At 51.1% G+C, this 17421-nt stretch overlaps 1 protein-coding gene across 2 annotated transcripts in view; it reads right to left on the bottom strand.

Moving 5' to 3' along the window:
* The window catches only part of LOC142488053 (uncharacterized), a 39500-nt gene extending 35254 nt beyond the window's left edge, over positions 1-4246 (bottom strand). For both annotated transcript variants that reach the window (XM_075588417.1, XM_075588418.1), the window contains exon 1: positions 3984-4246. The gene's annotated coding sequence lies outside the window, so the exon portion shown is untranslated. The remainder of the gene's footprint in view (positions 1-3983) is intronic.
* Between the last annotated feature and the right edge of the window lie 13175 nt (positions 4247-17421).

Genomic DNA, 17421 nt, shown 5'->3' with positions numbered 1-17421 from the left:
TATCCTGATCTCCTCTTACCTCTCCCATCGTACTTTCAGTGTCTCTTTTGCTAACTCCTCCGCCTCCTCTATCGATCGATCTCTCTGTGGGGGTACCCCAAGGCTCTGTCCTGGGACCGCTTCTATTTTCTCTGTACATACTTTCTCTAGGTGACCCAATTACATCTTTTGGGTTTAAATATCACCTCTATGCTGACGACACAAAATGTACCTTTCAACCCCTGACATTACACCTGCTGTACAGATCAAAGTTTCTGAATGTCTCTCAGGGATATCATCCTGGATGGCCCTCCGCCGACTTAAAACATGGCAAAAACAGAGCTCCTTATACTTGATCCCAAACCTGGCCCTATTACCAACTTCCACATTACTGTTGGAAGTACCATCATTCACCCAGTAGCCCAAGCACGCTGCCGACTCCTCTCTCGCATTCAAAACGTATCTAAAACCTGTCACTTTTTCCTCCGAAATATAACAAAGATACGCCCTTTCCTCTGTTGCTCGACTGCTAAAACTCTGACTCAGGCCCTCATTCTCTCCCGTCTCGATTACTGTAACCTCCTGCTGTCCGGCCTTCCTGCCTCTTCTCACCTGTCTCCCCTACACGCTGCTGCCAGAATCACTACTCTTTCCTAAATTTGTCTCGGTGTCTCCCCTGCTAAAATCACTCTCCTCGCACTCAATTCTCCTCACTTTTAAAGCTTTACACTCTTCTGCCCCTCCTTACATCTCAGCCCTAATTTCACGCTATGCACCATCCCGACTCTTGCGTTCTGCGCAAGGATGTCTTCTCTCTACCCCCTTTGTATCTAAATCACTCTCCTGCCTTAAACCTTTCGCACTGACTGCCCCACACCTCTGGAATGGCCTTCACCTCAATACCCGACTAGCACTCTCTTTATCCACCTTTAAGACCCACTTGTTTAAAGAAGAATATGGAGTAGAACCGTGGCTAGTACTATACACGATACATAAAGCTTGGGCCCCTGCAGATGCACTTACCCGAATGCCCTCCTCCTGTCTTTGTACATTCTCCCCAACAATTAGATTGTAAGCTCTCTGGAGCAGGGACTCCTTTTCTACAATATTACTTTTATGTCTGAAGCTCTTATTCCCATGATCTGTTATTTGTACTATTCGTTATTTATACGATTGTCACGTGTATTACTAATGTGAAGCCCTATGTATATTAATGGCGCTATATAGATAAAGACATACATACGAGAGAAAGGGAGGTGCGCAAATATATCTAACAAACAGTATTAATATGTATCTGTGGATGCTGCCACAATGTAAAGGAAACACACAGTTACAATATATATCATGGGGAGAGAAAAAACAAAAAAGGCGCAAACCACTGACCACAATGTTTAAATTACTAAACACTAATAAAGTTGCAGTGCAATCTGTAGAATCCTGGGTGATACCTTTTGATAAAGTATTTTTAGATGAAACGCGCAGGGCTACGGTAGTCTTGTCCCTTGAATTTTACTAGCTTGCTGGAGTATATGCCTTATTCAAGGCAATTGGAACTTAAAAACCACTATTAACGGCATTTCCGAACGAGTTTACCCACAGAGGAGCTTCTGTCTATCTGAAGTGAAAGCGGAGCGTCATCAAGCTGACATCGCGAGATTTCTGCGGCTAACGGTTTCCGTATTATAGTTCCAGACAAGGATTTTATCCTGACATGCCCATTTTTATCTGTGATTTCGTAAGTAGGATCTGTGCTTACGTTGTCAATAATACATAAATAATGTGTCAATAATACATAAATACTTCACCATATCTGGCTATCTTCTCATTTATAGATCCCACTCAATCCAAAATTCTACAGATTGGACTTTCATTGCATTACAATCTTATTAGTGTTTAGTAATTTAAGGGTAGCCCTCTTTCCCCCCTCCCTAAGTGAGATTGGGGTGGGTGGTGTATCTGACTACTTCTCAGTGTGGTGCGATACCTGTTTGGCAACCAGGAGAGCTGAGATTCCGCCACGGGGAACCTGGGGTATGTACTTACACTCTGTGCTGCGCCTCCACCTGCGATGGTTCCCAGCAGAGCGGGAATAGTTCCTCGCAAGACACATGCAAATAACCACATACACTGTATGTATAATAACCAACACCTTTACTCGGGAGCATATGAACCATATAACATTCACAGAATAACAGGTGTCCCTCTCTAGAGGAGACACTAACTAAGGCGTCTCACAGGACACTTCCCCTACACCGGGTGATCCCACCCCGTGTCCAATAATCCCACACAATGTCCCGCACTCTTACAGAGAGAGGATGTGTGTGACTGCGCAGTCACTGATGGCTAATAGGATTGTTGGTGCACTTGTTGATAAAGGGGTTACCTGTCGAGCACTCCAGTGCTCAGGCCTGCAACGGGCTTCACAAAGGATCAGACTAGTTCCTTCACGACATCCAGGATCCACCATCCGGGGGATCACACCAGGATGGCCTTTGCAGCCACAATGAATATCTGCGCCCAACCTTCTGAACGGATGCGCAGCGTCTGCTGAGTTCCTAACTGACTATGAACTACGGTGATGCTCGCTGTACTATAGGCCGTCCCTACAGCACAGCAACCTTGAATGGCTTCAGGGAGAAATCTCCTATGGGCCTACGGGGAACCTTTCCTATGCAAGTGGGTCTTTGACCCCCTGCAACCGCACTACCTCTTCCCGTACCGCCCGAGTCCCCTCTGCCTCACTCCTACCTAACCCTTCCAACCCCTGTAGCAACGTACTGAAACCTTGCACGGTGCCCGCTTGTCAGCCCTCACAGCACTGACCGCTGTGACCTGACAAGAATGCACACCACGAACCTAAGGGCAGGGTCCCTAACTTGTGGCCGTCCTTTATCACTTACCCACTAACCTGGTGGGGAGTTGGGGCCTATCTGGGACCTGGGGGAACCTTACCTGGTGCAGGAGCTTCACTTGCTCCTTACACCCTTCCTTCCAGCTCCAACTGACGTTCTCAGTGCGCGAAATGTATCTATATCCCTGCCTGGGAATCCTTGGCCCTCATTGGCCACTATCAGGCACCTGGTGTCTCCCTCGCTATGCCCCATGGGAATTGTAGTCCTGGGGAGCTTGTCTGAGCATTGGGGTCGCGTGCGCGATTCTCCTGCGCATGCGCGAACACCTAATGGCCGCCGCAACTTTTCCCTGCCTGGTCCCGCACTCGCGCGACTTCTCCCTGGCTCCTGTGAGCTTTCTGCACATGCGCGATCACTGCGCATGCGCGAGTATCTGCAATGGCGGCCCCCGCTAGCCGGGTGCGCCGCCAAGCCTCCCAAGGCTCTCACCGCTCCCTGCTCCAGCCCCCACCCTTGGAAGCAGCCGGCGGGTCCGTCGCTGGCTCCGGCGACACCCGCGACCGCGCTGTCCCAAGGGAGGGGGGTCTCTAGGAGCCACTGGAGACCAGGGCTACACAAGCATTGTGGTCAGTGGTTTGAGCCTTTTGTTTTTCCTCTCCCCTTGATACATACATACCAGGATTGTCCCCTGTCCCAGACACATTATTTAAAACAAGAACATGAGAGAATACAGCAGATATTTGGGACATCAGAACATACTGTCAGACCAGGACTGTCCCCGGGCAAACGTGTCAGCCTCACACAGAGAAGCTATAGCCCATAACACACACAGGATGCTGGCCCCTGTGGTAATGAAGGAGTTAAACTCCAACCAATACTCCCTCAATCTAATTACTTTCTAACTCTATTTAATAACTTTCCCAATCTTATCCTCACTGATCCCTAATGTTAATTCCCAATGTAAAATAACCCCCATTATCTCCCAGTCCCTGTGATACAAGGAGGAGTAACCCCCCCAGTGCCAGAGGCTCCCCCTCACTATCAGAGGCTCAGCCTCTCAGGCTCCTGTGTGTTAGGAAGCTCAGAGCAGCACTGGGATAATGTGCACAGGTCACACAAGGGAGGGGAAGGGAGGAGGAGGAAAGCACTTACCCAATAACACAGGCTGAAGGTCTCTGTGCAGCAGGGGTGGGCAATGTGAGGGGGACACAGGAAAAGGGACTTAGAGGCTGCAGAGCCTATTCCTCAGTGTGTCCCCCCCCTCAGTGCCTGAGATGTGCACTTTATCCCCCCCTCACTGTGTGTGTACTTCCTATGGAGGGTGGGGGGAGCCCCTGTGATCTCTCAGTCCTTCCCTGTGGGAGTGACCTGGATTCCCCCCTCAGGATGTGGGACAGTCTGTGCTCAGGATCAGTGTTTCCTGCCGGAATCAGATCTCACACACCAGGACATCCGGCTGCAGCAGCGGGACCATAGAGAGGGAAGAGGGGAGGCCAGAGCGCCTCTAACCAGCTCCTCCTGAGCTCCTGTGGAACAGTGACCCCTGGTGGGCTCCCAAGCAAGGTGCGGTGAGTGCCCCCTGGTGAGAGCTGCACGTGGTGCTGGCTGTGGGCTGGTGAGAAACATAGTGACAATCTCACCCCCATCTCCCACCGTATATAGTGCGGTCTGGTCATATACTCTGTGCTGTGTGTCTGGTGATATACTCTGTCACCTGTGTGTAGTGACGTCTGGTGATATACTCTGTGCTCGTGTGTGTAGTGACGTCTGGTGATATATTGTGTACCCGTGTGTGTAGTGACGTCTGGTGATATACTCTGTTGCCGTGTATAGTGACGTCTGGTGATATACTCTGTTGCCGTGTGTAGTGACGTCTGGTGATATACTCTGTGCCGTGTGTGTAGTGCTGTCTGGTGATGTACTTTGTGCCCGTGTGTGTAGTGCTGTCTGGTGATATACTCTGTGCTGTGTGTGTAGTGATGTCTGGTGATATACTCTGTGCCCGTGTGTGTAGTGACGTCTGGTGATATACTCTGTGCCCCTGCTAGCTGTGATCTTCTTTCTGTGCTCACGCCTCCCCCTGCCACTTATTTCCTCTTTCTGCTTCAGCACGGACGATACTTCCTCTTTTACATGTCAGCCTCACACAGAGAAGCTATAGCCCATAACACACACATGATTTATTTATTTATAACATGTGTTACCAGGAAGTAATACATTGAGAGTTACCTCTCGTTTTCACGTATGTCCTGGGCACAGAGTTAAGACAAATAATACATGTGTAAAAACCGCAACCCGCAACCAGCTAATATTTCCCGCGGAACGGGGTCTCAAAATAGCCCAATTGGGCGGGAAACTAGCGGACCTGGCAACACTGACTAGCTAACTCACACTGAACTGACTGAACCACTGAATAGGAAATGACACTGCCCTAAGTAGCTTCAGCAGGCACCGCCCCTGTGTCTCTTGATTGGACACAGGGTCAGATGACCTACCTTCGATGACTCAGTGCAATGTCTGAAGCAGGGGAAATCCATGATAACTCCTGGCAACCCTGCACTTACACATGAATTACTGCCAGGAGGAAAGCAGAAATATAGCCCAAACCACACAGGGCTACACATGGTTACAAATAAAGTTACATAAGAACAGGGTATACATTATAGATGTAGCCAGGTCCTTCCTCTACGCAGGGCCGCCGAGGGAGTGAGGGGGCAGATGCGTGAGCCGTGCGTTACCTAGAGTTGCGGGCCGGTTGCCGGGGACGCGATCGGGCCGTTGTTAAGGCCGCGGTCGCGTTGCTGCGGTCCCGGCGGCTCGCGCAGCAGGGCGCCGCCATTGTTAGGTGCGTTGTGCATGCGCAGGGGCTAGGAGCGCCGGGAGGACTCCAGGGAGATCGTGCATGCGCAAGAGGGAGCAAAGAAAGCCCGCGAAGCCCTAGCCTAGCAGGGAAGGCTCTTGGAGGGGACTACAAGTCCCATGAGCCCCAGCAGCGCCCCACGTGACGCCAGGGAGCCAATAGGGCTGAAGAATCTCCCTGCAAGGGAGATTTAGATACATTTCGCGGGCTGGCAGCATGTTAGTTGGCGACCGGAGCAGCTAGGGGAAGGAGGTAGGGTGCAGGAGTCAGTGACTCCCTGCACTAGGCCAGCAATCCCCTAGGCCCCAGATAGCCCTGAGTCATCCTAGCTGAGTGTTGTAGGGACAGGCCATAGGTTAGGGACTCTGCCCCATTATCTATTTGTTAGTAGTGAACAAAGAATATTGCTTGTTTGCTGGGAGAGAGCTGGACTGTTTCCAGAGGGAGATCGCCCCTGAGGGATCATCTTGTGGTGGATCACGGATATCGTGTAGGAGCTCGTCTGGACCCTTTGTGAAGACCGTTGCAGGCCCGAGTACTGGAGTGCTCGGCAGGTAATCCATAACATCAAGTGCACCAACAAGGCCTATCACCAGACATAGTGACTGCGCAGTCACACACGCACATGTATATGACTTGGTAGTGTGAGACATTGGGGTTACTGGACACGGGGTGGGATCATTCCGTGGGAGGTGGCACATAAAGTGTTAGTGTCCGCCGTGGCGCATAAAGTGTTGGCGTCTGCCGTGGCGCAAGATAGCGTTAGCGTCTTACGAGACATGGTTAGTGTCCTCTAGGGAGGGACACAGGTTAATGTGGTATGCACGTATGTTCTATGTTCATAAGTAAACTGTATTGGTTATTATACATACAGTCTATGTGTTCTTTGTGTGATGTCCTGCGAGGAACAATTCCTGCTCTGCTAGGAACCGTCGCAGGTGGAGGCGCTGCACCAAGTACAAGAGTACTACTAGTCTTAATATATTGCCCCAGGTTCCCCGTGGCGGAAGCTCAGCCCTCCTGTGAGCCAACAGGTAAAGCACCCCACCCTGGTAACATTGTATGTCCTTTGCACCCACACTATAATCTGCGATTGGGTGGGGGAATACCCGTTACATTTGGAGGCGCTGCTGAGAGTCAGACCTGGGGTGCCCTGTTCCAATTTTTTTTGCAAATTGCCCGATTTTGCCGCCATCATGTCCGTGCCGTCAAAGCAAGACGTCCATGACTGGGCCGTAGCACGCCGCATGTCCCCAAGGCGCGTGGTTGCCGTGGTGGGCATATCCAGGAATACCGACTACCTCGCCGTACGCACCCAAGTACGAGAGTGTCCGGGGCTGGCCACGGCCCTGATGATAGACTATAGACTTGATAATGCCCGTGGCCGAGGAATCACTTACCTCATGGGCACAGAATATGACATATGCTCAAAGACTAGTCCCCATGTATTGAACCTGCCCGAGCCCTCAGCCAAGGAAGGTATCATGATCTATCCTGACCCCCAGGCTTCCGAAGAAGCCTCAGCCCCTACTGAACCCATCGCGAGCCACTGGGCCATCAGTACCCCTCATGGATCAGGCCCCCTCAGAGTCTCCTTCACCGCGAGTGGTGCCGGGGGAAACAGCAGCTGGTCAGGGAGCCCACCCACCTCACCTACTCCTGATAGACGGTCCGGCGGCGGGCCTTCAACCATGCCTAGTGTAGGAGCCGGACACAGTAGTGGCGACCTTTCCTTGAATCTGCTCGCCTCCCAACTAGTAGAAGCTGTCACCATCTCGACCCAAGCCCAGCACTACCGGAAGCTAAAGGCTTTTTCCGGGATTCTGCCGACTCCGGCGGGAGAAGAAGGGATCGAGGCCTGGAGGGAACATACGCTCCCAGCCATAGCGGAGTGGTCGTGTTCTGAAGCCAGCAAAAGACAAAGGCTGGTCGAGTGCCTCCGAGGCCCCGCCGCCCGGCTGGTACGGACGCACCGAAACGTGGAAGGAGAAGTTACTGCACAGGAACTAGTGGAAATGCTAATTCAGTCCTTTGCCCGAAAAGACGACGAGGATGAACTAATGGCTCAGTTCAAAGCTCTTCGCCAAAAGGAAGGACAGGATTTATCGGCCTTCGTTTGCGATCTACAGCTGTCCCTGGGGACTCTTCTGGACAAACATGTCATTTCCGCGGCCGAGGCGGATCAATACCGACTCAAACAGTTACTCAAGGGGTCGCTACCGGATCAGAACATAGCTATAATGATGTGGGCGGCACCGACCGTTGTAGTACCCCCCAAATACGGAGAATTAATGGAGTACATCAGAGAACATGAAGTGCAGCGACATTTCCATGAACTAAAGAAACCCAAAGCTACCATCAAGGGAAAATCGTGTTCCTGAGAGGTCATCACCCGTGTACAAGGGGCGCCCTGAGCGTCGTGAAGTAGTTTGCTACAACTGCGGGAAGAAGGGCCACGTCTCTTACAACTGTCCAGAGAGGGAGGACTCTCCAGAAGAAAAACCGCCTGACCGAAGAAACCCAGCCCAGTCGATGGTATGCCTAGTACAAACTGCCGAGTCGGACCCGGAAACCCATTCGGGAGCCACCGATGTCCCGGCTGACGCCAGCCCCGGGGATGATGCCCCCACCCGGGAAGCTCTTAGCCAAGTAGGTCCCGCGGCTATCGTACGGGTGTTACTGGAAGGGATCTATGCGTCGGCCCTACTGGACACGGGATCGCAAGTGACCATCATATACCGCCTGTTTTACGACCAGCACCTCAGACACTGCCCTCTGAGAGCGGCCGATCATGTGAAAGTATGGGGGTTAAGCAATGAAGACTACCCCATCGATGGGATTGTAAGGGTTGAAATAGAAATACCCCGGCTGAACACCGGCAAGAGACACCCCATGCATGTAGCGGCCCTGGTGTGTCCGGAGCCTCAAGACCAGTACAAATACCCGATCATCTTGGGCACCAACGCTGATATAGTACAAGCGGTGATCCGAGCGTATCTGAAAGAGACTAACGAGTTGCCGCTAGCCACCTCTCTCCTAGATCCGGTCCTACGAGAAGAGTGCAAACGGGTATATGCCCTGGAGCGCCACGTGGATCTCTACAGCCGTCAACGCGGACTGACGCCCATATTACCAGGGGGAGTGCAAAAGATGGCCGTCTGGTGTTGTTATCCCGAACGAGATGAGAGCGAGCAGCTGTTCTCTCTGGAGAGTTCGCCTGAAGAAGAAGAGGTTCAGAGAGGGTATAGGGTACTACCTGAAGTGAGGGAGTGGACGTCTAAGATCCCTCTACGAACCCATGTGTATGTGCAGAATCTTTCCCTCTTTCCGATGGAATTTGGTGCCGACCAGAAGTTGGGTTGCATATATCCGGTCAGCCCTGTAGAAAACACGCCTCAGGTGAAGGCGGCGGCCGTGGAAGAGCGGTTAGTCGATCTGGATTTCAACTTCGGTGAGTCGACGCTGTCCAGCAAGTGGAAAGAATGGCTGACAACCCAGCTGCTTCAACGACGACATGTGTTCTCCACGAGTGAGATGGATATGGGGTGCAGTCGCAGTGCCCAACATACCATTCGACTGAGTGATGCCACTCCGTTCCGGGAACGCTCTCGTCGCATCGCCCCATGGGATGTGGACGATGTGAGGAACGCCATACAAGACATGGAAACCGCTGGGATTGTGACGGAGTCCCGGGGACCCTACACGTCCCCCATAGTGGTGGTGCGCAAAAAAGAACGGGTCCATGTGACTGTGTGTCGACTATCGAACCCTTAACAATCGTACGATACCGGATCAGTACAACCTTCCGCGCATTGAAGAGATCGTGAATGCGCTGAATGGAAGTCAATGGTTTAGCGTGCTCGACCTCCGATCCGGGTACTATCAGGTACCTATGACTGTGGAAGATCAGGAGAAAACAGCTTTCGTCTGCCCCTTGGGATTCTACCAATTTACACGTATGCCCCAAGGTATATGTGGGGCGCCTGCTACCTTCCAACGGCTGATGGAGAAGACTATCGGGGACATGAGCCCGCGGGAGTGTCTTGTATACCTGGATGACATCATTGTCTTCGGAAGAACTCTAGAAGAACACGAAGAGCGGTTACTCAAAGTGATAGACTGTCTGGGGAATGAAGGGTTGAAATTGTTCCTAGACAAGTGCCGGTTTTGCCATACCTCAGTGACCTACGTGGGACACATAGTGTCCGCCCAAGGGATCGCCACCGACCCCGCCAAGGTAGAAGCAGTCGTGAACTGGCCTCGTCCCGAGAATGTCACGGAGCTGCGATCCTTCCTGGGATTCTGTGGGTACTACCGTCGTTTCGTGGAAGGGTACTCTAGTAGGGCGAAACCCCTGAACAATCTGTTGAAGATATACCCCGAGGAAACCGGGAGGAAGGCTGTATCTGCTCGCCAACCGTTTGGTGATAAATGGACGTCTGAGTGTCAACAGGCCTTCTCGAAATTGAAGAAATGTCTGACCGAAGCGCCGGTGCTTGCGTATGCTGATCCCGAACAACCATACGTTCTGCATGTGGATGCCAGTCTCAATGGACTGGGCGCCGTCCTACACCAGAAGCACCCAGAGGGCCTTCAGCCTGTCGCCTACATCAGTCGCAGTCTAACCCCCAGTGAACAGAGGTACCCCGTCCACAAGTTGGAGTTTCTGGCCCTCAAGTGGGCTATCACCGAGAAGCTCCACGATTACCTGTACGGTGTTACCTTCGAGGTAAGGACGGATAACAATCCCCTCACATACGTCAATACCTCGGCCAAATTGGACGCCGCCGGGCACCGCTGGCTGGCCGCCCTAAGCAACTACAGTTTCTCCATGAAGTATAAGCCGGGACCTTTGAAAATAGGGGCTGACGCTCTATCCAGACGGCCCGGGTTAAGTGCTATTCCAGATGATGAGGAATGGGAGGAACTCCCAGGACCCGGAGTGCGAGCTACGTGTAGCATGGCCGCCATCGTCAACGACCAAGTGGCCTTTTCAGAATTAAGAGTGGCCGATTCATTGGGATGCCGGTCGCAGGCTGTCCCAGCCGCCTACTGCGACCCAAAAGGGATGAACATCACGCATGACAAGGTGTTACGGTGGAAAGATCTGGTAGACTATCAAATACGAGATCCTGTTGTCAGTATCATCCGACAAGCCGTTGCCCGGAGGAATCCAGCCCTTCTGAAGCGTACACCAAATGACTTAGTGGCTTTGCTCATGCGGGAATGGGACAAATTTGAAATAGACAATGGCTTACTATATCGGGTGGTGCAATACCACAACCACCCGGATAGGCGACAACTAGTTCTCCCTAAGAACTTACAATACCTAGTGTTAAGGTCCCTACATGATGATCATGGACATCCTGGGATAGAAAAGACCTTTGGGTTGGTCAGGGATCGCTTTTTCTGGCCCAATATGCGAGAGGCCGTTGAACGACACTGTCGCCGCTGTACCAGGTGTATACAGCGCAAGACCCTGCCTACCTGAGCAGCCCCCATGGGCCATCTAAAAAGTTCTGGCCCCATGGACCTTGTGTGTATGGACTTTCTGTGCATTGAGCCTGATAGCCGGGGAATATGCAACGTGTTGGTCATCACGGACCATTACACCCGGTATGCCCAAGCCTTCCCCACGAAAGATCAGAAAGCCATCACAGTGGCAAAAATATTATGGCAGAAGTACTTCGTGCACTATGTTCTCCCCAACCGCCTTCACTCTGACCAATGGCGGGACTTTGAGAGCAGCGATGTACAAGAAAGCCCGGGCGCTACCCTAAAGAAATAAGTTGTGGGGTGATATAATTCTTATGATAGAACAATACAACCTTAAAGAGTACTTAAGGGTCCTCTCTACTTCCGAAACTCTTCCTGCTGCTCAAGACCCCAAAAAGGACCTATCCAGGATCCTTGATTGTACAGAAAAACAAACGAAAATGGGGGAGCACAGGTTGAGGGACTAGACAGACGTTTCAAACACTATGATGGTTAATGACTGTGATGTGAAATAAAGTGTAAAATAACGTGAACACTTACACGGCCTTGTGTAAATGCTTCACATCAAGGTGTCTTTACTTTTGCTGCTTTCTTTTCTGTGTTCTCTCCGCTTGTACTTTTCTTCTCCTCTGGTCTGAAGTAAAGCCTCTCAGGTCTTCTCTGCAGGAATGGCTTAAGATGTTGTCCTCAGAGTGAAATGAAATAAAAACAAATATGTAAGGGACAAGACAGAATATATATATAATTCTGGGGTAGACGATTGTATTTAAATCAAAAACGCAGAGGAATACTGCGTGCACTCACACGGGCAAGCGTGAGTGACCTCTGGAGGGAGGTGTCTTTGATGGCACCTCACTACAGGGCTGTCAAGCGCCCTTCCTGTTTTACACACTAAACAATAGGGGGAAAAGGGTGAAGGGGCAGAGGTAGGTTAAAATATAGCCATGTAATGTTAAAAGGAAACTCACACGGCCATGTGTGAGTGAGGACTGTAATGGGTATCTTTTCTCCCCTCTGTGGAACTCCAAATCCAAAACTTCAGCTGAGTGTGTTAGTCACTCAAATAGTGCCTGGTTCACACGGTGGTACAAACGGGTACACGGGTGAAGTAATCTTGATCTTTATTGAACACCAACAGAACAAAAGCCCCAACAAAACATTTAAAAGCACTTAGTCAAAACGACTAAGAGCTGGATAAGCATAAAAACAGCCAGTTTATCAGAAAAAGTTTGTGTAGGATACTCAAGTGTATTGAGCATCACCAAGTCACGAACGATCCCGTATCACCCCGAAGGAGATGCACTGCCCGAGCGCTTTAATCGAACCTTACTGGACATGCTCAGAACACTACAGAGTGCTCAGAAAACTGAATGGAGTCGACACGTGGAGGCCCTGGTGCATGCGTACAATTGCACCAGGCACGAGTCAACGGGATTCTCCCCATACTTCCTCATGTTTGGGCGAGAGGCGAGACTGCCAGTGGACGTACGTCTTAGAGTCTCGACGGATGGGATACACAATGCTACCCATTTCAAATACGTGCAAAGACTTAAAGACAGTTTACAGCAGGCCTATCAACAAGCTGAGAAGGCTACAGCTAAGTTGAATACTGGAAATAAAAGACGATACGACCATAAGGTCAAATATCGGGAACTCCGTCCTGGGGACGCTGTGTTGCTTAGAAATCTGGGAGTCCCGGGAAAACACAAGTTAGCTGACCGATGGAGAGATGGGGTGTATGAAATAGAGTCTCAGATGCCTGGCCTCCCGGTCTATCGCATCAAAGACACTGAAGGCTGGGTATAGGTATGGCACCGAAATCATCTTCTTCCCATCCCACAAGTGGGAGAGGAGGATGCAGAAATACTGGCCACACCGCTCAACGGTGAGTCCGACGTACCAGAGATGGGTCAAGAGACTGTCCATAACGAGACCCCCTCTGAAACGCCTGAAGACCCTATGGAAGGACCCTCTCAAAGGGACTACCCTGCAGATGGGGCATCTCCCGGAGGAGCTACGGGTAAAGGGCCCCGTAGGCCAATGCCTACTAAGGTGGCACCAACAGGCCAGCCTTTGTATGTACAGAGCCCGTGCTTTGTGCCTAACAGAGACTGTTCAGAGACATTTCTCCCCTCAAGGGAAGAGGCTGAGCCTCAGGACTGTGTTTATTATCCCCCAGAGGGAGTTGCGGAAGAACAGCTTCGTCGGAGTCAAAGAGTCAGGTACCCTCCAACTCGGGTAACCTATGATCAAATTGGGGCACCCCATTATGAGGCTTAGCAGTGGGCTCGTAGCAGAGTGCAGTCCGTCATTGTGATGTTCACTGAAATGTGCAATCTGATCTAGAGATAGTACGTGGTTGTTGCATTTTTTTATTATATAATAGTGTTGTGCATTTTCATTATATAACTTCTGTACATAGTTATATCGAGTCGTGTCCCAAGCGAGGACGTTGGGGATTTCACCAGGGGGAGGATGTAGCCAGGTCCCCCTTGTCATACTGACCCCCCCCCCTCCTTCCTCTACGCAGGGCCGCCGAGGACGAGGGAGTGAGGGGGCAGGTGCGCGAGCCGCTCGTTACCTAGAGTTGCGGGCCGGTTGCCGGGGACGCGATCGGGCCATTGTTAAGGCCGCGGTCGCGTTGCTGCGGTCCCGGCGGCTCGCGGAGCAGGGCGCCGGCATTGTTAAGTGCGTTGCGCATGCGCAGGGGCTAGGAGCGCCAGGAGGACTCCAGGGAGATTGCGCATGCGCAAGAGGGAGCAAAGAAAGCCCGTGAAGCCCTAGCCTATCAGGGAAGGCTCTTGGAGGGGACTTGCCAGGGTCGCCTAGACCTCCTGCCTAGCCATAGCTTCCTTGTCCACTGGGTGTGCTGCTGCTTTCTGTTGGCTCTGGGTTCCTCTGTCTGTCTGTCTTCTTGTTGCTCCTGTCTCTGTCCTTTATAGCTTGCTTCCTGTCTGTTGCTTTTGCCTTTGCTTCTAGTCAGACTCCTATGCACATGCCTGTCTTTGATCCTGATCTGTTTATGTACCTGTACCTGTATTAAAGTCTGTTCACAGTAAAGGCCCTTGCTAGTAATCTGGCTTGTCCCTGTTTGTTCCTTGCTCCCCGGTCTCAGTCCCTGCTCCCCGGTCTCAGTCCCTGCTCCCCGTTCTCAGTCCCTGCTCCCGGACCTGTCCTGCCCCGCCTGTCCTGTTCCAGTCTCCTCGTTGCCGACCTCTGCTTGTTACCTGACTTCGCTACCTGCCGCCTGCCTCGGACCCTTGCTTGTTACCTGACTTCGCTACCTGCCACCTGCCTTGGACCCCTGCTTGTGACCCCTACTACGCTCGTGCTGTTCTGGCTACCGAGATCCTACCCGCCACAGGAGTCTCCCGTGACAGGACTACAAGTCCCATGAGCCCCAGCAGCGCCCCACGTGACGCCAGGGAGCCAATAGGGCTGAAGAATCTCCCTGCAAGGGAGATTTAGATACATTTCGCGGGCTGGCAGCACATTAGTTGGCGACCGGAGCAGCTAGGGGAAGGAGGTAGGGTGCAGGAGTCAGTGACTCCCTGCACTAGGCCAGCAATCCCCTAGGCCCCAGATAGCCCTGAGTCATCCTAGCTGAGTGTTGTAGGGACAGGCCCTAGGTTAGGGACTCTGCCCCATTATCTATTTGTTAGTAGTGAACAAAGAATATTGCTTGTTTGCTGGGAGAGAGCGGGACTGTTTCCAGAGGGGGATCGCCCCTGAGGGATCATCTTGTGGTGGATCACGGATATCGTGTAGGAGCTCGTCTGGACCCTTTGTGAAGACCATTGCAGGCCCGAGTACTGGAGTGCTCGGCCAGGTAATCCATAACATTAAGTGCACCAACAAGGCCTATCACCAGACATAGTGACTGCGCAGTCACACACGCACATGTATATGACTTGGTAGTGTGAGACATTGGGGTTACTGGACACGGGGTGGGATCATTCCGTGGGAGGTGGCACAATAGAGCAACACCGGGTCTAAGCAAAGCTGGTAACAAACTGGTTGCTCATTTGCAACAGCCACGCGGTGCGAGATCGCAGCATTATGGAAACAGACCGAAATTCCACCAATTCCCAAGATCAGGAACAGAATTTGGTTTATGTGCCAGATGGAAAAATGAACAAGTTTAGTTAATGACACCGGAATTTTTTTTCTAAAAACCTGGATGCCATGGCTGGCCCAGACGGACATTCCCGGGATAGAAAGAGATACAATTTGGCTTTGACAGTAGCAGATGCGGTCTCTCTGGATGGAGGCCCGGCCGAGAGGATATGGAAAATAGAATAGAGGATGGACACTCTTAGGGCCTAGAAAAGCTCAGAACCTAAAACACTCACTCCACGACTCTGTGGTCTTAGGCCATAACTGCACGGATGGTAGATGTTTGATCCATAGAGATGGAAATAACCTTGCATCGAGGGGCAGACCCCCACACCCCCTCTTGTCTTCCCTTCCCCCCTCTACCCATTGTTGACTGGTGACTGGTGTTAATGCTAGAACAACTTCAATGTAAAAACTGTACTGGATGTCATAACCATTCCTGTATTGCATCATAAAACCAATAAAACCAACGTTATTAAAAAAAACAAACAAAAAAACATTCGGGATGCATATTGATACCCTGACATCCAAATCATTTGCTAAACTAGGTGTACTTTACAGGAACAAATCCTCCCTACGTCTGCTGGTCAGAAAGCATATCGCACAGCAGATGCTAATGCCAATTTTCGACTATGGAGACATAGTATACGGCTCGGCACCCCAAACCCACCTTAGCAAACTTGACACCCCTACAATTCAATATGCCGTTTTGTTCCCCAATGCAACTGGCACATATTATCTCTAACTGTGCATGCAATCTCTTGTATATGTAACGGGTATTCCCCCACCCAATCGCAGATTATAGTGTGGGTGCAAAGGACATACAATGTTACCAGGGCGTGGTGCTTTACCTGTTGGCTCATAGGAGGGCTGAGCTTCCGCCACGGGGAACTTGGGGCAATATATTAAGACTAGTAGTACTCTTGTACTTGGTGCAGCGCCTCCACCTGCGACGGTTCCTAGCAGAGCAGGAATTGTTCCTCGCAGGACATCACACAAAGAACACATAGACTGTATGTATAATAACCAATACCGTTTACTTATGAACATAGAACATACGTGCATACCACATTAACCTGCGTCCCTCCCTAGAGGACACTAACCACAACGTCTCGTAAGACGCTAACGCTATCTTGCGCCACGGCAGATACCAACACTTTATGCGCCACGGCGGATGCTAACACTTTATGTGTTTTTTGGGGCTGCGAGAACTGCTTGACTAAGGGAGATGTGAATTATTATAATTTATTATAATTTCACATTATAAACGACTCCAAGTGTGTACCTCTGTGAACGTCCGTCCACACTCCTATTATTTGGTTTGTAGTGACCCGACCTATCCAAATGTGGATTATGGGGCGTAGATTGTAGCTATCAGCTATAAGTTTTGTGGTGCTACGTGGTGCCGTTTGTAAGATTTCGATGCTTCTGACATACAAATAAACGGAAAACGAAATCCAACTTAGAATTATAGTATAGATTTGGGGGCGCTTTTGTGCTAAAATGTGTTTCTTGGAGTAACACTACATCAGCCTGTTTTCGTTTATAGTCTGCCAGTGCTATTCTTCGCTTGCCCGGACTCTTCAGTCCCTTTGCGTTATGCGAAACTATGATCACCGACATTGTGTCATCCGGGTGACTATCACATAGCCCATCTCAATTAGAGGGAACCCCCATTGGGTGGCCAGTTGGCCTGGTTCTAACTTCCAGGAACAGACCCAGCGCCACTGGGACAAGGACGGGATGGGACAAGGACGGGATGGAACAGGAAGGGAGGGTAAGTAACTGTGAGGGGACAATCCGGGAAGGACACCCCGGGCACCGCGTCACATCGGTGAGCAGGCTCCCTAGGGACTTGGTTGTGCACTAGGTGGAAACCCCAAGTACATATCCTGGGTCGCAGGCAATCGGCCAAGGTGGTGCCTGTGCCGGCACCTTTGTAGTTTTAACTTTGCTTAGTATACATGTAATGACTTATAACTCTATATACATAGTCCGGCGTATTTACTCTAGTCCAGTATTATAACTCTCTGGCAATCATCCCCAAGTATCTTCCCAGTCCTTGGTAGTCCGGATCACAGTATTTGTACCTCCTTGGCAGGCCCTAATGGGTCTGTG

Source organism: Ascaphus truei, chromosome 2 (genome assembly GCF_040206685.1).
Source record: "Ascaphus truei isolate aAscTru1 chromosome 2, aAscTru1.hap1, whole genome shotgun sequence".
Classification (NCBI taxonomy): Eukaryota; Metazoa; Chordata; class Amphibia; order Anura; family Ascaphidae; genus Ascaphus; species Ascaphus truei.
The sequence above is the reverse complement of the archived record's forward strand: the minus strand, read 5'-3'. Positions and strand labels throughout refer to the sequence as shown.